Raw genomic sequence first — 21,539 nt, forward strand, 5'->3', positions numbered from 1 at the left:
GTGACTGGTGACTCCATCGCCTGCCCTTGGGAGAACGGGTGCATGGCTGGCGTGGCTCTTGGGGAGCGTGCTCCGTAGGGCAGTGCTGTGCAGGTGAGGCTTTTCCAGGCATCAAATGCTTCCATTGATCCACAGGACAAAGGCAGTCAGGTGGGGTTCCCTCCTGAGAGCGTCCTTTCCAGTTAATGACGGAAGTGGGAGGAAGACCAGCAGTTTGGAACGGGTGCCTGCTCATTCTCACCCATGCAGGGAGCACGCAGTTGCGCTGCTGCCGTTACTGGGGGTAGATAAAAAGCAGAAAGCATTGTGTTTGTTATTTTCAAATTGGAAAGCAAAGAGTGAAGATTTAATGTTGTAAATTATTATTAGTACTAAACAGAGTATTTTTTTCTTACTATGGTAGGACTGCAGTTATCAACAAACCCTTGGAAGGCTGAGAAGCGTTGCCCCTCCCAAGCGTGGTACTGCGTATTTTGATGGGCCAGGGTGGTTTTTTAAAGGATTAGGTATGTCTAGTCCCATTGGTTTCCCAGGAACTGATTTGTTACATTAGTTTCATACTTTTGCTTTTGATCTCTGTAAATAAGGAAAAATATTCTGGCAATCCAATTTCCTTGTGGTAGATGACAGTGCTGAAAGTCTGGTCTTCTACTATTGAACGCTGGCTGTGCGGGTTCATGCCTCTGCTTTTCCTCCTCAAGTGGTTTCTCTCTTTTACTTTAAATAAGTAGGCTCCTTACTTGACAAAGACTAGTCTCACTCAAACCTGAGGTGTGTAGGTGTGCCACTGTGCTTCCTCTGATTCCCACCTGCAAGAACATACTCATCTTTTGAGCCATTGTCATATTTTCCCACCTGCTCTAATTGATTGCCGTAAATTCCAGAATTACACTGTACGAGGTAGGGAGAGCAGCCCAGGGCAGGTCATTAACAGCAGCACATGCACATGGTTTCGGTGTTACCTGACAAAGCACTGAAGTACCGTTGAAGTCCCGTGAGCTTCTAAGATGCCTTCTCCCAAGTGACAATACCTCTGAAGTGCCATACGTAAGGGCAGCTGCGGGCTCAGGAGGACTTCATTATTTCTATATGTATTTGAATTCTGTTCTTTCCAGCTTCAATTTTTGCAGTGCCTAAATCAAAATGGCCCCATTATAAACTTACAGTCAGTTTGGTAATAAAACAACTTAATGGTATTGTATAAACATGTTTCTTCCAAGGAGATTTGTTTTGAGTGAAACCATATGCACATGTTAATGGGAAATACTTGACACGCTTCTGCTTTTCTGCCATCTTTTGTATTTGTTTTCAATAGTTATTAATAGCATCCTTCTGAAACTTCGTTGTGAAGAGAATACACAGCAGATTTTTTTAGTGCCGTAACCAGAGAACAATTTTAAATGTCTTGGATGTGATTCCAAACAGAGCTGAAAGAGAGTGAAATACTGTGTAGTCCCTGCGTGAGTACAGAGCTGTAATTACACTTGGGGACTTTGCTGATGTTACAGAAACCACTCGAGCAAAACCCCATCAATAGATAAATTCTCAGTCTATTTTCAGTATAAATCAATCTGTAGGGAGTCTTCCCTGTGGAGCTCCTTCTTTGGAACTTGATATATAGTGATCTTGCTTTGAGTTCTGCACTCATTCTTTGGAGTGGCCGCAGCACTGGGTTGGACCGCTTCCCACCTCACCCCTCCAGTAACACAGCTGCGTTCCCCGGGTGGTACCTTTGGGGTGTTAAAATTGTTGAGTTCTGACAGATGTGGACTCTGCTCTCTCCCAACACGACGCTGTGTTCTGTGTGTGCTGTAAATCATGCCTCTGTCAAAGATGTGCTTGGCAAGCAGTGCTCGCTGGTGCTCGGTGTCTCACACCTCAGTCGCCTCGGGAATTGGGTGTGGATGATTGTCTGGCTGTCAGCAGTGTCCACTTGACTGCAAAAATATCGCCTCGCTGTCAAGAGGTTTCCGCTCAGCTGAGAGGCCGTGGCGCTTGCACAGGGACGACTCTGTTCTGCTGTGTGAAGCTGCTGCCAAGGCTTCTGTGTTTGCAGACATGGGGGACGTTGGCCCAGGTCAGGCCAGGTGTCCACAAACGTCCTCAAACCTGGCTCCCATGTCGCAATGATGAGCTCAGAGACCACCCAGTTGAGCAACAACATCAGAATTGTCTGCTATGTGCATCGTGTCATGGATTCCTTTACTGAAATTCCTCTGGCACTTCCATGTCTGGTCACAGGGTCTTGGAAGCTCTGTTCATGCTGCTTCATGGTTCAGCCATCAGCATTTTCACATGAATAGCTTGGCTTTGCTCGCTGCCTTTCCTGGTTACGGGGGATTCCGTGGAGCCCTGGTCGCAGCTCAGTTCCCAGAGGGCTCTGCTGGTGCCCTGCTGCAGGTGGGGGATGCAGCGCTCCTCCCGCTCTGCTTCCCAGCTCCTAACCGGCTGTGTCCTAAAAGCTCGGGTTGCCTGTAGGATCTCTGGGTGACTTCATTTTCAGAGGACTCCCTTCATGAAAGGTGTTGTGGAAAGCTTGCTTACACCTACTAGATTTTAGACTATCCAGATGCATCACTTCATCTGACTGTCCTCATGCATGTGCCTGCAGCAGGTCTGTGCAGTTCCCTTCACAGAAAAGGGGAACTGATGTTCCTTCCTGAAATAGGGTGTTTATCTAGGTGTTTATTTATAGATTTTAATAATTTCTGCTTATGTTCATGATCAAGGTGCCAGGGTTACCGGTCAGCATTACTCAGGTATCCACTGTAACGTTAAAAACTGAAAATATCCACCTCGCCCCAGCTCAGCTGCTCCGGTCTGTCCGCACTGGAAGGGGGTTTTCTTCACTCGTCAGCCGGCAGGTGCTGCTTGGGAACGGCAGCTTGGTTCAGGCTCAGCTTACTCTGCCTGTTACATGCAAACCTATTTTGATAAAATCATTACTGAAGCCAAAAACGTGGCTGAAGCTTTAAGCTATCATTAGTCTTGCCAGGGCTCAATCTATTGGGTTTTATGCTCTTGATACCCAACAGATTTTTTTTCCCACATCCTCCTCCTCTATTTCTTTGTCATCCTGCTTTTACATGCAATATTCCTTTCTTTCTTATTTTTTAACCACGTTTCTGCCCAGCTGGAGAGTGTTACGTGTTCCTTGCTGTCAGGTTCCGTTGCCCGGGGTTTTCAACAGCCCAGTCAGTCCATGGGAAGCTCTGTTTTCCATCATGAAGGATAGGTGGCACTCTTGTTATTCCTGTGTTGTTCCCTGAAATAAATCAGGTGTATGTACTCTCTCAGTCAGATTTCTTTTTATAGAGTAAGTGCTTTAGAGAGCGTTCTTGAACATTGAAGAGGTTTTCATTTTTATTTCTTTAACATATGACCACATACTTAACTTGTCTGAGTGTGGGGCTGGTTCACGGTACTCTCTAGGAAGAGAAAATGTTATCTTTAAGAAGACCTCACAAGTAAGTGCTCAGTCAGATAGCATCGGCTCGTTTTGCATAGATTATTTTTGGATTTATGTATTTTCTTACATTTCATTAGCCAAAGAAGAAAGCCAACAAATCTTTTAATGTCCTTTTAACTGCAGTTATTTTTACCTTTATCCGTAGTACTTTCTTGTTAGTTCTGTGTTGAGTATGGAGTTCAGCTGGCATGACAGTCCCAGCACCCTTGAAGGGAAGGAAATGGCATGTTAGCAAGTGCTAAACAGCTGATCGCTGTCCCTAGTTTTATGAATTGGTTGTAGAATTATGTAGGGTTGTGAACTAGAGAGTTTTCTTTTATACTTTAAAAGTCCTGAAACATGGAAAACTGCATGCTGTGTAAGGTAGGATGTTTTGGATGGTTTCTGTAACTTGTTCCAGCTCTACAGAATGCTTTCTCCTCTTACCGAGCACACAGCTAGGACGTGGTTACACAGAGGTCTTTCAACCTTGGTGCTTGATTACTTCAAATCAAATCCATTTCATTATTACTCCTGGCTGACAGCTTCGTATGGTCGAGGCAAAGTGACTTGGGGACCTCAGTCCGGTTGCTCTTGATCCATCTGTCAATCTATTGATTCTGTTATAGGTCTTTTATCCAAGAGTCTCTTCCACGTGAATATCTCTTCACAGACTTAACTTGTCAGACTTAACTTCACGGAGAGTCCCAGTTGAAGTCTTTTCAGTGGAGCCATTCTCAAGCCCTGAGTGTCCTGCAAGGCTTCTTTTGCCATGCAGTTCAACTGGAAAATAAAGCAGCTAATGTGGAGGAAAGTGTGAATAAGAAAGGAGAAGCTTATTATAGACAAAAAATACATTGGTGTGATTTTCATCAAACATCCAGTAATAGGTGTGACCACCTTGTCACGCATAACGTGTGCCAGGCTTTTCGATGTGTTTCTTCAGTGCTTTCATTTTCATGAAGCCCAGGAGGCTGAAGCATGGCTGGGACACTACCTTACGGTATAAACTTAGTTGAAAGAAAATCCCTTCTTGGAAGAGTTCCCAATCTAATTTAGATTTTAGACATCTTCACCTGAAAATATTTAATTGGTATATATGCAGTTGGAAAAGAGTGCTTGATTTGAATTCTGATGGTGATTGCATTCTGCAATTAAAAATGGATTGGAAAGTTGTTTTAATGGATGAAGAAACGTTTTATAACTTGGCAGTTTATGTTACAGTTTATATTTTTGGTGCCCTGTGTAGTACAGGCTCTTGTATTACTCATCCCTTCCTTTCTCTCCTGCAGAGGGCAGTTTGGTTTTGTTTTCTGGTTTTTCTCTTTTCCTAACAATACCCTGAAGTGTTTGAATTGAAGAGTCCCAAATAAAAACCTGTTTTGGGGCAGGAAGTATCTGTGATGACTTGGTTAACATTTGATTTTACTTCCTAATACCAGGTCAGCTTTCCAGCTATTAGATGCCATTAAGGCAAAGTGTTCTGTGTATTTGATATAAAATGCAGGCCCCAAATGGTTGTGGTTTTTGAAGTGGTTTTTGAAGTTCACACTTTTTTGCCCAACTGTGGGAGTATCAGCATCTTTCAGAGATTCCAACTTTGGTTCTTATTTAGGCTTGACATTTAATGTGCTTGTCATTCTGATTATTTTACACCTACCTAACTTCTTCGAGCTTGAGGGATAATGACAATACTTGAAGCAGTTGTGAAGGGTAGCTGTATATTATTAAGCAGGTACCACACTACAAGTGGAAGGAAAAAGTCCTCAAGCTAGTTCTAGAATCATTTGATTTGTCTTGCATTATCTCAGGTTCAGCTATGCGGCTCGGTTATCTGGTTTGTTGCCAGGAAGATAAAGCCTTCGTAATGTTTGATGACCTTTTATTTACCACTGTGTTTGTGTGTATGTAGATGTATAAAAAATACATAATGCTGGACTGTGTGCTTACGTTGTGTCCTTTATGACCTGGGGGTGTGGCACTGCAGTGATAGGTTTCTGAATAGTTACTTAGGGCTTACATTTTTCCTGAACTTGAATTAAAAATGAAAGTTTTTAATATCTAGAACGTATTTTGTCCACTAAACCGAGATCGTGCAGAGTTACTAGCGCAGAGTTACTCCTGGTATGGTGGATCTTAGCAGCTGTCCTTAGTCTTGGTTTATAGATAATTGGTTTGTAACTTCAGCAATTAAAATATGATTGAAAAAAATACTGAGTTGATTGTAAGTGTACTTTGTGTAAAGTCTTTTCTCTCCCTTTGTGAAATAATTACATTAGCCATTGGTGTTGAGCTGTATTCCCATGGAAATGTGTGGTTCCCTGCAGACGTGTTCACACATGGAGCTATCGTGCATCCAGCAGGTACTCCCTGCCTTGCAGGACTGCTGCCCGTGAGTGCCATCTGCCTTCTTGAGCATCTCTTATGAAACACATCAGAATGTCATTTATTCATGATGACACCATCATGCTGACCTTCAGAGCGCTCAGTTATTCACTTCCAGGTTCTTCTGTCACACAAGACACACGTGGAGAATCTTTCTCCCCAGCCCCCTTCCTCCCTCTGGCCGACACGCAGATGAGAGGCCAGAGGGCTGCAGCACCGATGAGTGACGGGAGTGACTGCTGGGACTGAGACTCGTAGTGCTGGGCTAATAATATAGATCTTTGGTCACAGAGTTAGAACTTTTAAATCAGTTATTTAACTGCAGAATGGTCTGTAACCATTTATGACGCTGGATGTTTGCTCTTGCATCTGTTCCTCCTTTGTGGTATCCTTTAGATCCATCCTCATTTGTTCTGTTAATTTACTTAATTCTCTGGGGTTTGTCAACTCTAATTATCTTTCTTCCAGTTTTGAAATAAAGATTGATGAACCAACACGAGAAGACCCAGCTGGGTATGTAACTTGGAGCCCTGTTGATGAAGCACTCATTGGTTTTCATAAGACAACAGCACGGTATGTTGGTTTTTCTTTTTCTCCCCAAAATGACAAATCCACTGTTGTAACTTAATAGAAATCCTAGAAAATGGAAATGGAAAATTCCTGAGGAATTCACCTCTTACTGATCAACAAGATATTAATTTTTGGATTAGTGACACCAGCCAAGGAAACAAAAGTTCACTTTGCCATGCCACCGGTCAGAGATTTCTGCCACGTAAAAATGCTATTTGCTCTTCTCATCACTGAGGGAGACCTTCCCCTAATTCAAAGACCGATTTGCTTTCTCTGACCGTTGCGTTGTATGTAAGTGTGACAAATGTGTGGTTTGGACTGCGTCCACGCTGGCTTCTGCCATGGCCAATACTGAAACACAACTAATTTTTTTTTTATTTATATCATGAGCTATATTGTATAAACTAAAACTTAATAAAATTAAATTCTTAGGTCCTGGTCAAGTGCTGACATGCGTGTCATCATGCGCTGTGTGCTATGAATCTCATCCTTGTCTGATTCTGAAAATGCTCTGTCTAAGAAGCGAGGAGACCTTTTCATTTCTGTAATTAGATGGTGGGGTGTCTTAATTGTTAAGTTTTGGAAGCAATAAATTTTGCATGATGATCCACTTAGACCAGCAGGAATGTAAGTGACGCTTTTGGGCAGGGGGCAGCACCAGATTATTTGAAGCATTTCTGTTGGTACAATGGCACTAGGAGTGAGGACGCTTGCATCAGCTGATCTTTATAAACGTTAAAACAAAGTTGCCCGGCTTGCCCTGAATGAATGGAAATTCCATTATTTTTAATGTGAAAATTTAAAAAGTGGTACTTATTCTGGATTTTCTGTTGAACAGGAAGTGATTCTAGTGATTTGTGAGTGGTGATACAATAAATGTACAATCTCTATTTTCATTTATTACCTCTCTTGTCGTGAAAGGTTCATTAGACAAAAAGGGAAAATGGGGCATAATAATCAAAGTAATATAGAAAAGAGGGAACTAGGACTCACTGTCTACTAAATCAAGTCTTGGGCTTATGAAATAGTAGAACCAATAAAGAAAAATTAATAAGTATTTACTCTTAAATAGTTTTGTACAGTGAAGTGTAAGATTACTTTTAATTTAAAAAATTACTAGGAGATGTCTGAGCAAATTTGCTTTATGACAGCAATAAATGCAGTCCCAGCATGGTAGTGACATTGGTTGCCAATTTCTTGGGAAAGAAAAAGAATCACACTTGTCTTTTTTTTAGCAAGGAGACAGAAACGTACTAAGAGTCTGTTTGTAGAATGTGTCCTCCTCTGTGACCTGTGCCCAATTACTTTTGATAGGAAAAACACAAAACAATTAATGACCACTGCTTCGATACAAAGGCTTTGCATCTTTCCCATGAGCAGTTAAGGAGGCTTTCTGCAGCGTAGAGCAGCATCCTGCCGGTGATACACACTGCTCTGATTGAAAATAGTTTTGAAAAGTTGAACATTGCTAAAAAGACAAAAAAATAAAGCAATAACTGTCTTGTTTTGGTAATATTTTTAAAATAATTTTTTAAAAAGAGTTATGTTATTTTTGTGTGCTGTGGGTGATTTTCATTTTGTCTTTGCTGTTGGTACTTCCCAGCTTTTGCAACAGTGTGTGATCCTTTGCACTCCCTACGTCCCTTTCCGCAAGCCGGAGAGTCTGTCAGCAAATCCAGAGAAACTGGAGAAGGGTTAGTGACTGCTCCAAGAGGAAAGGTCCCTTGCCGCACTTCCCTGGTCAGCCTGGCTGCTCTGGCTCCTCATGGCTTTGTTCCTTATGTGTCTCTATTGTTCCAAGATACAGGGTTTGATTTTTTGGGAGTCTTGGTCCTCGGCACTGTCTGTGTGGATGGACTCCGTGACTTATGAAGTGATGCTTTGCTTTTTCTGTACACAAGCAACACATGGGCTGCAGCCAGTGACTGAAACTCACAAAGTATTTGAGAGTGTGTTTAAATGCAAGGTTTTATAGAAAATGTGAATGTGTTACTTACTACTTTTAATTTGATTCTCATGATAGGTTTCTGGAGAGTGCTTTGGGGCTTTTTTTCTGGCGCTATCACTCTTTACCTTCATGCTTATGCTGATTTTCCTTCTTTGCCTGAGCCCATCACACTTGCTATCAGTAGCTCCAATTTCCTGCCACCTGTGGTGGAATGCATTTCTTCATTATGAGCTTTTTGCTGCTTCCTCAAGTTTTATTTTTCATCAGCTGCTATGGAATTTTTACACATCATTTGCTTGTCCCACAGAACTTTATCACAGGATAGATAGGAAAATTGCTGCTTTCTAGTTCACGTTAGCCCAAATCACTGAGTGTCAGCTCCTGGCACTAGCGCTGGACTGGCACTAGGTTTAGTGCAGGAGGATTCAGTGCAAGGCTGAGTTTGTTTGGTTTGGGTTTGTGGTGGGATTTTACTTTTTTCCTTACCTTCGAGTGATAGGGTGCTGAGATGCCAGGGCTCGGTTCTGAGGGGCTGCCCTGAGCTGGGCTGCAGTATAGGAGAGATCACTACCTTTTGTTCTGAATTTGGTGAACATTTTTCTTCGTGTCATTTGCAGTAACTTTACATCTCTGTTTTAGAAGTTATTGTGTTTTAAAGAACCTCTTGAAAATGAGAATATAAGCAGGATCTTACTGCTCCCTATTAAATCTTCATGGCAGTGATATGCTATGAGTCCTCCTGCCCAAATCAGAACAGAGGAGAACTATAAATTACATCTCCTGCTGGTTTTATAAACACAAATATATATCTCACTGTTGTCCATTAGATGGACTTTCCCACACTCAATTTAAAAACCTCCCTTTTACCACAGGAACAGCTGTCCAACACCTCATCTGTAGTAGGCAGTTTATTCTCTCCATCAGCGTTGTATTGGAACAAGGATAAAAGCCGTGGCGATGTCAGCGTTACAGAAATGAGCGCGTGTGTGTGTATGAAGGCAAATGTAAATGGCAATGGCTTCCCAGCATCCAAAAAGGGACTTGACAACTGCAGATGTCTAGCTTAGAAACTGTTGGAGGAAAGAGAAGCACTTGGTTTGTTTCTCAGTGCCAAATTCTGTGGTGTGCAGCTGGTGTGAGCTGGGCACCAGAGGCGAAGTGGCATCGCAGGTGAAAGTGTTCATCCAACGTTTGCCTGTGAGGCTGCTGTGGAGTAACACCTGGTGAAAATAAAAAGCAAGGAATAATTTTCTATAGTTATTTTATTATAGTTATTTAATAGTTCTTTATTGGTACTTTTATCCTTACTCTTTCTGAACAGTCCTGGCCCCTGGGATATAAATTACGGCTTGAAGGGTGATGCCTCCACATTAGTCTCTGTAAATGGCTTGTGCTTGGCAGGAGGAACCTCTTCATGCAGCGGTCCATGGTGCAACTGAAGGAGCTGTGGGAATGACCTCAGTGGGTCCCCCCGACCTCTTCCAGTTCCTCTGTCACTTCCTGGGATGTGATGCTGGCCTTACTCCCATCAGCTGGGGCCTGCCTCCTTTTCTTTTTTTCTGTGGTAGTTCTGGGGTTTTGTGTTAATCTTCTGCCAGACCTCACTGCTGAGGAATTCTTCCTCTTTCCATCATACCCCATGTCCCCAGAGAACTGGCGCGCAGTCAGGCTGGAGTAGTGTGATTCATCACTGTGAATGTCTCTGTCAGTCTTGCTGGGGAGATGCCTCTGAGACAGAGCCCAATTCTGTGCCCAGTGTGCAAAGCCTTCTCTTTCAACAGCTCAACTCTTTTCCTTTTCCTCTCTTTCTTCTAAGAGTGCACAGGTTTCTACTTGCCAGTGTGCTTTATGGATGAGATGAAAATACTTGACGAGGTGGTGAGGTTGCAGATGGTGCTGAATCTTTGTTTTCTCATACACTTTTTTCAAATGCCAAGAAGTTGCATTCCTGAAAATTCAGAAGGGCAAATAGTCCTGTACGATTTCTGACAAGGGCTGGCAGAAGGTCCTTCCTCTGTGGGAAGAGTTTTAATAATAAGGGAGCTTCTTGTCTCTGGAGCTGGTTCATGAGAGACATTCTGGATCAGAAGTTGCGGTTGAACTGGAGTTTGTGATGATCAGAAGTGGGTCACCTCTAGTTATTGGAGAACCACAGCAGGTGTAAGAGAGACTTGTTAGAGGTTGGCTGGTAAATTTTGCCTTTTGTGAGCACATGTGGTGGTATGTGGGCAGTCAGAGATGGCTGCAGAACACAGGTGTTTGTGGCTCCAGGTGAGCAGCTCAGGCAGAGGGAACAGTGAGGCACTGTTTGATGAGAGAAGAGAAGAGAAGAGAAGAGAAGAGAAGAGAAGAGAAGAGAAGAGAAGAGAAGAGAAGAGAAGAGAAGAGAAGAGAAGAGAAGAGAAGAGAAGAGAAGAGAAGAGAAGAGAAGAGAAGAGAAGAGAAGAGAAGAGAAGAGAAGAGAAGAGAAGAGAAGAGAAGAGAAGAGAAGAGAAGAGAAGAGAAGAGAAGAGAAGAGAAGAGAAGAGAAGAGAAGAGAAGAGACACGCCCCCAAGCAATCCAAGTAAAGACCCAGCACAACTGGTTTAGTATTTTAGAATAGAATTAAGGGATAGCAAATTGGGATTTGTGAAGGCTAAAGTGGAGGAGATTGCGATAGTTAAGACGTGGGATTATTAAGGATCAGAGAATTTTCTATCTTGCTTTCATGGAATTTGAATTAGTTTTGATAAAATATACAGTGGTAAAAAGAAAGGAAAAAAAGAGAAGGAGAAAGGAGGAGAAAATTACATTGTGCAAACCTGAAAAAAGAGTTTTATTGCAGACTGCACGTGAAAGAAAAGTGGCAGAAACAGAAGATTCCCTGAAATCATAGTAAGTATTTTGAATATTAAGAGTAAAAAAATGAACTTTAACTCACAGATTTCTTTGCACACGCATGCACAACATGGGGTGTGTGTGCCTGTTCAGACATGGACTATTATCACTCATCACCAGCCGAGATGCAGTGAAGATTTCATTGCAAGATTTAAAACTTATGAAAAGCTCTGTTGTTTTTCATCCAGAGCCTCATTTTAATCCTTTGATTTTGCTGTAGAGGTCTCAGCCTGTGTTTCATGTTTTTTTCATAAACTTTGTGTGTAGCAAGACTTTTGTTAATTCTGCTGTCAAATGACAGAGGTAGTTTTCATACTATAAATTAAAGAAGCATCATTTAGATATTTTTTTCTTGCTTTACATTACGACATTGCATTGTGCTTACAAAATGCTTTCCCAGTATAAGACATTTTCAAGCTTTATGCAGTGGCGGTTCAGTTCCTGTGTTACAAGGAGCTGGAAACCAATATGAATGATGCATTTTGAACAGCTATTTTGGTGGTGCACTCATCAGCTTAGGTACGACTTTACATCAGATGGGGGCAATGCTAGTTTATATACCTCCTCCACCTAGCTATTGAAATGAAAATCCATACAGCTGGAACAGGAGACTGTAATTTGGATTTATTTGGAAAGAACATACCTTAACATACAGTAGGGAAAACCAAGGCAGGAGCTCAGGGGTGGCGAGTAGTGATCAGGGAGCTGTGACGTGGGAGAGGTTCTGTGGGCTTTCATCCACAGATGTTTGTGGTGCCCCAAGAGAAAACAGTCCAAAGAAGCTAAAATAATATTCAAACTGCACGGAGGCATTATTGACCACAACACCATTCGTAGATTTTGAGTGTTTCTGTAAGTCCAGGATTTAAGAGTTCTTTCTAACAGATCTTTAACATTTCATTTTTGTGATTTTTATCTTTTTCTAAAGTAGCCCTTTATCTCGTATTCAGAAATAAAAGGAAGTTCTCCTAGAAGAAACGCATACTACTTTCTGCAGACTCTCTTACAGGGAGAACTCCTGTTGCAAAATGACCTGTATCTTTAGTGCAACTGATTTGGAAGAGTAAAAGGTCAAGAATCTCCTAGTGTGTTTTTGAAATCCATGTGTCAGCATGGCGTGTTCCAGAAAGGCTCTTGGGACTCTGTAGAAATTGCATTTCTCTTTGGATTTTAACATTATACCTAGAAAGGATTAGGTGATATTCATTTTGGCTAATGGCCAAAGGGTAAAATAGAAAATATTTTTAGAATGGAAGATGCATATTGGAAAAGATACGGACTCAGAGGAATGCGGTGTGATGAAGTATTTAGGGTTTCATTATCTTATGTGAGTGATGTAGAAAACTGCTTCAGCGAACTTCTCTCTGTTAGGCTAAATTTCCATGTTTTGTTCGCCATCAGTTGGTTAGTGCAGTATTATTCATGATCTTGTTCCCTGCAGAAATGTAACTCACCCAGCACAGTATTGTCGAAACAAAAATAGAATTTCCTAGAAAGCAATATTTAGCTGTTGATTTGTTTACTCACTCTGCCTTTCTATCACCCATTCTTTTTCCAGAGTTGCTCCCTGTTGGTAGTACCCGTACAAGACGAGTCTAATTTCAGTGTTTAGGAGCTTGTGCAGACTGTGCTCAGTCTCGTATTTTACAGTATGTCTATGCAGTATGTAGTGTTCTTTAATTCAATGTAAAGTTGTTTAACTTTGAACTACCCATCCTCAAATGCAGGAGAAGCTGTAAGAGCTCACCCATCTCTTCTCTGTGCTCTGCCCTGAGTAGCTCATACATTCCTCCTGTTGTCTGAGGGTCCTTTCCCTCTAATCTCATCAGTGGCACTGAACCCAGCACTGTAAGCAACCTGTAGAACCTGTATCCAAGCGGAAAAATCAAACAAGACAAAGATTTATGCAGTTTTTTGATTATGAGCTTGTTCTGGGATAAGGGAGCTGTGTGACTCTCACAGACATTAACAGGAATGGTGACGGGTGTTTGTCACTTACGAATGAGAAACCTGAGGGTGCAGAACCTTCCCGAGCATGAGCAAATACAGAGCTCGATGCGCAGAGGTTAACTTTGCAATTCTCACCAGGCCTCATCTACTATGATAATTACTTTCGGCACCTTTGTGTCGAGGCCTAATTCATCTTGCAAAGATAAGGTAATAATTTACCACTTAACCTCATTCTCCGTGTGCCAAATAACATAATAACACAAGAAAAACTTAGACGTGCAAGTTGGGAGCGAAGAATGGAGGCCAATGTCTTGGGCAAAAGCAATATTTGAACAGTGAAATAGTCAGGATGGGAAGAAAATTCTACCTCAAAACAAGTCGTGCTTTAGCAAAGGGTCTTGCATTAGGATTTTTACTTGGTAACCTGAGATTTGCTGTGGTGAAACACGTGCAATTCTCCAGCAAACATTTGTGGATTTCCAAAGAGGACATGGTTCAGGCAGGATTGCTGCCCCACCAGCGCCGTTTTATGGTGGGCTCTATAGGGCTGCATGCTGCTAGTTAATTTTTAGTTTTGTACTGTTGCCCAGACACACCATGTGCAAACAGGCCTTGGCCCAGGCTGAAAAATCCCAAAGCTGAGACCGTTTTTAGTGTATTTGGAATAGGGATGGCACAAGTTAGTCCAGATAAAGGGGGGAATATTTGAGAATTCCCCAGGTGAAAAAGACTGCAATTGCAACTCGGCATCTGCCAGGGAGATCTAACATGTAGTTGATAGCTGTCTCGATGCTTTCTCCATTAAGTCCTGTGTGAGCTGTGTTTACAGTTGAATAATTGTTTGTCTGTAAATAAAGCTATTGCAGCTTTCTTTCCCTCTGTAAGGACAGTTTTAGCTTAATTATGTAGAAGAGCGATGTGTGGGGAGCTGGGGAATGTTCATCTTGTGATTCATTTTAAATTTGCTTCCTGTGCGTTTGCTACTCACCACACTTAATTGAGCTTTTTTTTTCCTTTCTGCATGGAAGAACGTGCTTTCTTTCTTTCTGTTTTTCGTTTCATAGCTGACGTTTTCAGTCTTTCTAGAGAATTGAAGAAAGGTGAACAGTCCCTTCTTTCCCGGTCACCCAAGTGGGATGATACACTGCTGTCATTTCTCACTGTGTATATTTGAACAGCTGGGGAATCACTTTAGAATTGTTCATGTTGTGACTTTCTTAGGGAGCAATAGAATAAAAATCATGAATTAATCGCTTCAGTGGACCTTTACTCCTCTCACGGCAAAGTTTCACAATACTGGAAGCACTCGGTATTGTGTCAGTTCCCCAGAAGCAGTCATTATCACCTACACACTCGGTGTCAGTGCTGCTTTCTGAAGAGATGAGTGCCTTCTCCTCCTCCTCCTCCCCCGTGCTTGCTCAGCTTAGTAGGAGAAGATCCAAATTACTGCAGCCGTACAGGATGGAAGGCAGAAAATAGTGCCCTGGATCTGGCTGCTGCTCCAAGGAGAGAAACGAGGCCCAGAGTTCTGTTCCCCTTCCCAAACACGCTGATGCTGCGCTCGCTTCTGCCGCCAGCGGAACAAGCCTTGGTGCTGCCTGAGCCGTGCCGGGGGCTGGGGGGCGCGGGGGCACAGCCGCACGCACTGGTGTTCGCTTTCTCTGCCATACAGAAGGGAAGGGAAGCACAACTGCAAAGTAACAATAAACACAAATCCAAATCAAAGGGGATCTTGAACCAGAAAACAAGCTTTTCTTTGTTTTTTTCTTTATCCGTTTCCTCTGTTCCTCTCATCGGGTACCTGTGCCTGTGAGAAGAGATGGTTAATTGGCCTCCCAGTTATTCACCAGTCACCTGGCAACCACCACTCACACCTCTTCTTTGAGCATGAATATGTTGTCTTTACCTGGAAGGACTGACAAAAGAAGAACAGTGCAGCGCTTAACTGGGGAATAAAAAGGATAAAAACCATTATTTTCTCTTTCCACGGCTGCCGTCCCGTTCCCTTGGACACTGCCTGTGCACCCAAGAGGAAACCCAGAACAAGAACAAGGAGTGGTATCACAAAGGAGAAAGTTACTAAAAATGCCCCAAGCAGCATGCACTTGTATCAGTGATGCTTGCTTTTGTAGAACAGAAAGAACAGCAGCGTTCTTTGATCTAAATTGTGTCTACCGAGGTGAGAGAGAGACAGCAGAACAAACTGGGAGGAAGCAGGAGCTGCTGCCCCATTGGAAGGATGGGGGCGGAAGGGGGTGGATGGTTTTTTCTTTCCCATCTCTTAAATTTTTTGAATTTCCAGTCATGCTAGCTAAGCACTCAATCTGGGTGTTTCTGCTGAAATTTGCACTGAAATGATTCTAAAAGCTTTTAGATTTTCTTTTGCTTCCTGTTTAGCATTCCTTTGAAACAAATGGCTGAGATTATAATTCCTTGCTGCAATCTTTTCCTGTCTTTAAGCAGATTCATGCAGCTAGAAGTGTAAGATTTTAGGTTTGGACAGTCATCTTCGTAAAGAAAAGGCTGTGATGGCAAGATTTAAATGCTGCAGAGAAAGCCAGTGGCAGCAGAAGTCTGGGTGATGGCATTTCCATGTATTCTATGGAATTTTCATTTCAGAATGTTTAATAGGTCTCTTCCACTTATCTTTTCTGGAGGGGTTGTATGTTTTTGGAGCAGAGGTTTCTAAACTGTGGTGCTAACGTCACTAGTGGTACGTTTCAAAGTGGTGTGCAGAGATGGCAGCTCCCCATTCTGTCTGCACAGATAAAATGCCTTTCTGCAGGCTGTTCCTCTGGTGTGGATTGGTCCCCAGCAGCTGCTCCTCTGCACCCTGCTCGCCGTTCCACGCTGCCGCCCCGCAGAGGGCCTTGTTGGGAAGAGGACCACCAGGCACTGGGTAGAGGGCAGATCCTCGCCACGGGCGAGTGAGCCCGTGCACCACGACAGGGGGCAGAGGTAAGCGCGTGGCGCTGGGATTCCAGTTTTGTGGAGCAAGATGGGAAAGGATTCTGAGGTGCCGAAGGTGAGGTCCTACTGCCAGCGTTAGTGCACAGGTGAAATAAGTTTGGAACTCCTGCCCTGCAGAAAACAGGGCTCTTAGTGTCACTAATGGTTTTCATATTTAAATAGTGGGCATAGAGATAACACAAACCCTCAGATCGGTGCTTTGTCACTAGGAGCTCATAGAAGGACAGAAACAGAGTTGTAGAAATGTGGTAGTAGGAATGAAAAAAACCCAACAGTGACCCTTTGTACGGAGTTCCTTAAGCCCTGTGCATGTGTGGGATTTGAGGAGATGCTCCAGGTGTTGCTCAGTGCATACAGAAATTTTGCATGCACTTAACACAAAACTTGCTGCATTCTGAAGGAGGTTGGTTGGTTTGTTTTAAGAGATCCTAGCTGAAATCTGAGTAACCACTTACAGTCCAGTTTTATATCTGAAGGGATCTGGAAATAGAATTAAATTGAGAGGGGTGATTTTGCCACAGGAACAAAGAACCTTGAAAGTGGAAGGTAAGCAAGAAGAGCAGGAATTGTCTCACAAGATCAGATGGAAGTGCTGGATGTCCTTCATACCTCAGTCTCACGTGGACTTTGATGCTTGGTAAGTTTATGTTCTGAGAACTGGCCAGAATGTATGTCAATTAAAAATTGGGATAAAGACCTCTTGAACAGTTGAGGTTATTTCCCATGCATGAAAAGAAGTTGTTCAGTGTTTTTAAGAACTCACTGGATGAAGTCTGTAGTCCTCCTCAGCTCTGTGTGGTTACGTTCGGTAGCGCCTGAAAGATGAGTTTACACCTCTGGATTTTTGCAGCAGTGCAGCAGAGTGCAATCAGATTCTTCAGTGGTTCGGCTACTTAATATTTCTTTTATATTTATGCTATAGATTGTATCTGTCTACGAAAGATCTTCAGTACTGAGAGACTCTCTGAGTGCTTAGCAATCTTGTGCTTGTCCTTACTGTACATTTGGGAGCTGATCTATCGTGTATATATTTAGGAAATGGACACGGTGAAATTAAATCACTTGGTCAAGGTTACAGGGAGAATTTGTGATGGGTGTTGAAATTGCACGTTGATCTTCCTAGCCCTGAGCTAATACTGTTGCAGCAGGGTCATCTTCCTATCTCAAAATCTCTTCTTTCATCATGGGCTTGTTTGTGGCTGTGGCAGTTTCCTGCAGACACAAACTGTGATTACCAGCCTGGGAAATTTCCATTGGAAAGCTATTAAACACGCAGCCCCTCTCCCCCACCCCAAGCTGTTGAGCAGGATGAACTCCAGCCTCCTTAAGTACTGTGAAGAATTTAGAGCTGTAAATTTGGAGCTCAGAAGAGCATCAACCAGTGTTTTAGTTGGATGGAAGGGAAGTACTTTATTTGAGGTAGTACTTTGAAAAAAGTGTCTTGGAGGTAGTTTGAGTAGGAGGAGCAGAACTTAGCTTGGAGTTGAAGGTGTTGTCCTGCCACAGACCACAGTGGCAGGTGGTTGCTGCAGAGGAGTCATGGGGTGGAGGAGGATGTGCCCACAAGGTTCTGGGTAGAATTACCAAACCCAGGTTTAAGTATCTGGCTTGAATAGTGATCATATCCCCAGTGTGGAGCTCAGCACAGACTAATTGCTCAGTCCTTCAGCATTTACCAGGCTGGTTTAACTGAACATAAGCTGTGCTAACATTCATCCTTTTACAGCTAAATATACATCTCTGTAGTCTTGTGGAGCTCGAGCTGATTGTGTGCTGATGAGAGGGGCGACTTTTTATGTAAGATGTGTGTAGGAGATCTGAGAGAGATCTCCACAGGGATCAAAGCTTATAAATGTGGAAACAATTATTTACAGATGAAGGGTGGAGTGAGAGACGAAGGGAGTAAAGGTTCTGAATGTCGCTGTTATCTCCAGAGAGTGCAGAATATCACACTGTTTGCTTAGTATAACCCAAAACTGATGCCAGACTTCGTTAGGTGCCTGATTTATAAAAGGTTGGCTATTGGTTTGAAAGTCAAGAGTGAGATTAGTCAGGAGCCTTGTTGCTTTATCTTCTTAACAACTAGAGGTCTGAAGACTTTAAAAACAACAAAAAATCCAAACAGCTCTTTATAAAGTTATGGCTCAGTCTTTGTAAAACAGCATTGCTTCAACTGGACTCGATGCTGGGTTTTGTAAGTCCAGTGGCAAGTGTTTGCGTTCCTCTTGCTGAGTGGCTGAGCGCTGCACGAGTCACTGGTTGAGTCTGAATAGAATCCCTTGGATTAGTTCTGTAAGGGACAGAGAAACTGAAGTGCGTGGCCTCCAGCTTCTCGTACTACTTATGCGTTTCTTCCGTAAGGATTGGAATCACCAATTTACCTTACTCGTGCGGATTCTGCAAACACACATAAGCATACTTAGTGATGTAACTCCATTGCGATTGCTTTCTCTGTTCATATTGCCCAAACAAATCATACATTTAAGTTTTCTCATGAGACAGGAGAAAAGAAAACGAATTTTCTTACAAGTGAGGTAATTTTGGCCTCTACAGGCTGTGATTTCAGGATGCTTTCAGGATGTCTGTCCTTTGTTTGTGGTGACTATTACTTTTCTTTCAAGAAAACATAGGATCCAAAAAGCATATAAATTAAATATCCTGGTGCAGATTCTTATTTTATTGCTGCTATATCTCTGGTTTGTATAATTCACATTTTCCACTGAATTTCTTTAGTCAAACATGGGTGGATTTCAGGTGGCTTCCACCCCTGTCCTCTGTGAACCGTGCTCATCATTTTGTGGCTCTTGTTCTGTAGGAGACGGGCAGAGACACAGCGTCAGCTCAGAAATGGGCAGAGCTGAACCATCAGGATTTTGTGCATAAGCACTAGAAAAAGAGAGTAACAGTATTTCTGCCTTAGGATCTGGCTTTCCACAAATGAAAGATAAGTTTTGGTGTTGGTGGAAGAGAGATGACTTCACAGTAGCTGTGTGGGTTTGTATGTTTTGGGTTTTTTTGTTGTTTGGTGATTTGGGTTTTTTAGCAATTCTATTTATTTTAAACTGTCAGAATGTATTGGTATAAAATTTGGAAAAGTTCCTTATCCCCACAGTTGAGTGCTGGTCTCTAGTTCCGTTAGTCTCTTCTGTAACAGGACTAGACATGATACTTGATGAAAAGATCTGAAAGTGTGAAGCTTCAATGCAAGCGGGCACTCTTCCTTCCAGAACACTGAGTTTCTTCCATCAGCTGGTTTGCAAACACCTCCTGCCACACCCAGTGAATTACATATTCTGAACAGAATGAGCTTATTCTGATTCTTAACAATGGGACAGACTGGGAGCTTGTTTCTGTGTAATTATATTTAATTTATTTTTGGTTTAGACTGTGAGAAAGTAAATGATGTGAAGCCAGTGCTGGTTTCTTATCTCAGTGGGTTTTGGAAGCTTGGATTGGAATCTTCTCTCCCCATTCACAGAAGTTACCAAATTTCCATTATTTAAAAAGTAGAAAACAGAATTCTGAATTATGTTTTGTTATATATTTTAATATTTTCTCTCTTACACATATTATGATCCTCCTTTGTTGTTCCTGAGGTAGAATTAATGAAATGGCAAGAGCAGCAAAACCTCAGAGGGATTTAATTTTACAAGTAATATGCTGAGGGTTCTCATCACTGCTTTATCTAAATATAATGCTGTAAGCGTCTCTGTTGCTCATGAATAAGATGATGTTTGGAAGCTAGAGCAGCTCTCAGGAAACCTAATTTTCCTCTCCACAAATCAAAGTTAGGAGCATTAAATATAATTAATATGGAATATCCATATTTAACTGTTTTATGGTATGTAGGCACACAACATTCATATGTCTTTAGTGAACTAAGCGACAATGTGATGCAGGACTGCAACATTTATTTTTATCCTCAAGGTCAACTGACTTCACTGATTCAAAAAATATAGGTCTTAATCCTAGCTTTGAATGTAATTGTGTTATTTCGCTGTATACAAATTACCTCTATATAAAAGCATATGCATTACTTATTATCTTCTTTTCCTTGCGCTTTTGAAAAGAACTCTATAAACTGTGTATTTTTAGAGCAGGAATGTCTGACTTGAACAACAAAATGACAAGATACATAACAAAGGTATGCAGTTCATCTTCATAGGACAATGCTGTGTAAAAACAATGACTATTTGTATACAGAAATGATTAAGGAATCCTTCCACATACAGGAATTGCTAAGAAGTAATGCTATTTAGAGTAGAATTTTAGTGGCAATTGCTTATCTGATGGTGCTGGTTGCTTTCAGAATTATTAATCTGAAATGGCAGCTGAATGCTTAATGGTCTTAAATTATCAGCCCCTTAACAGCCCCTGTGTGAACCACCTCCTAACAGTTTAAAGAGCAGAAAAGAATAACGCTTTTCTGGCTTTGACTGGTTTACAAGTGCTTCAGATAATTTCCCCCTCTTGTTCCCTTTTTTTTTGCAGTGATAATAAACATTGCCTATTTATTTTCTTACCCTTCCAGTGAGGCTTTTGTATTTATTTACTAGTAATTTACTTTTATTTTCATCCATTCTTCATATGTTTCTGGAGACTGGGAGGTTAGCGTGGTCTTCACATATTGGTCAGGTAAGGGCATGTGCCAGGGAACAAGTGGTACGGTGGTTTGTGTAGCCTCAGCAGCGATCTGCAGATTTATTACTGGATGTTAAGGGATCTGACAGATTTGTTTGGAACAAAAGCCTTGCGAAGGGGTCATGTCCATGAATTAGCCCTGGAAAAAGGTGATGATGGTGTTGGTCATCCAGACAGCTGAGTTCTGGAGGAGGCCTTGAGTTATGGGCTCCCAAATTTGCCTGCTGGTCCTGGATCGCCTCCCTGTGGGCTCTGCTGCCCTGTGGAGGGGAGCTTGCCAGGGTTTGTGATGTGAGCCGACAAAGAACCCAAGTGAAACACACCAGTATCACTTTTCCCCTCCAGTATCCTGTGTCTAGCTTAAAACTAGCTGTCATTTCCTTCCTCCATTGCAAGCGTGCTCACAGTTTCTGAGCATTGTTGGATTTTTTTGAGTGAAGACGAGCAACATTTCTGCTTCTGAGAAAAAGTAGTTAAAAATCTAGTCAACAGCTCACCTAAAGCTCACAATCCGTGCTGACTGGTAGGTGAACCCAGGTGGGATCTACCATAACTTTCTGTAAGTAAGAAGTGTTCTGGGTTCTTTCTCCTTGTTCTTCTGGTTCCTACACTGCCTGGCTGCTTTACAGCACCCTTGAGTGGCAGAGGAGATACTGCCACGTACTGTTTGCCCCCGAATCCTTTCTTGACTCATTTCTGACGAACACAAGGATATGTTTCTTTAACCCTTTCTGAAGGAATGGAACTTT

The 21,539-nt window shown here is 42.2% G+C and overlaps 1 protein-coding gene across 7 annotated transcripts in view; it reads left to right on the forward strand.

Moving 5' to 3' along the window:
* The first annotated feature begins 6,301 nt into the window (after positions 1-6,301).
* The window catches only part of ATP2B2 (ATPase plasma membrane Ca2+ transporting 2), a 211,913-nt gene continuing 196,675 nt past the window's right edge, over positions 6,302-21,539 (forward strand). For all 7 annotated transcript variants that reach the window (XM_069865493.1, XM_069865496.1, XM_069865500.1 and 4 more), the window contains exon 1: positions 6,302-6,406. The gene's annotated coding sequence lies outside the window, so the exon portion shown is untranslated. The remainder of the gene's footprint in view (positions 6,407-21,539) is intronic.

Source organism: Phaenicophaeus curvirostris, chromosome 11 (assembly GCF_032191515.1).
Source record: "Phaenicophaeus curvirostris isolate KB17595 chromosome 11, BPBGC_Pcur_1.0, whole genome shotgun sequence".
Taxonomy (NCBI): domain Eukaryota; kingdom Metazoa; phylum Chordata; class Aves; order Cuculiformes; family Cuculidae; genus Phaenicophaeus; species Phaenicophaeus curvirostris.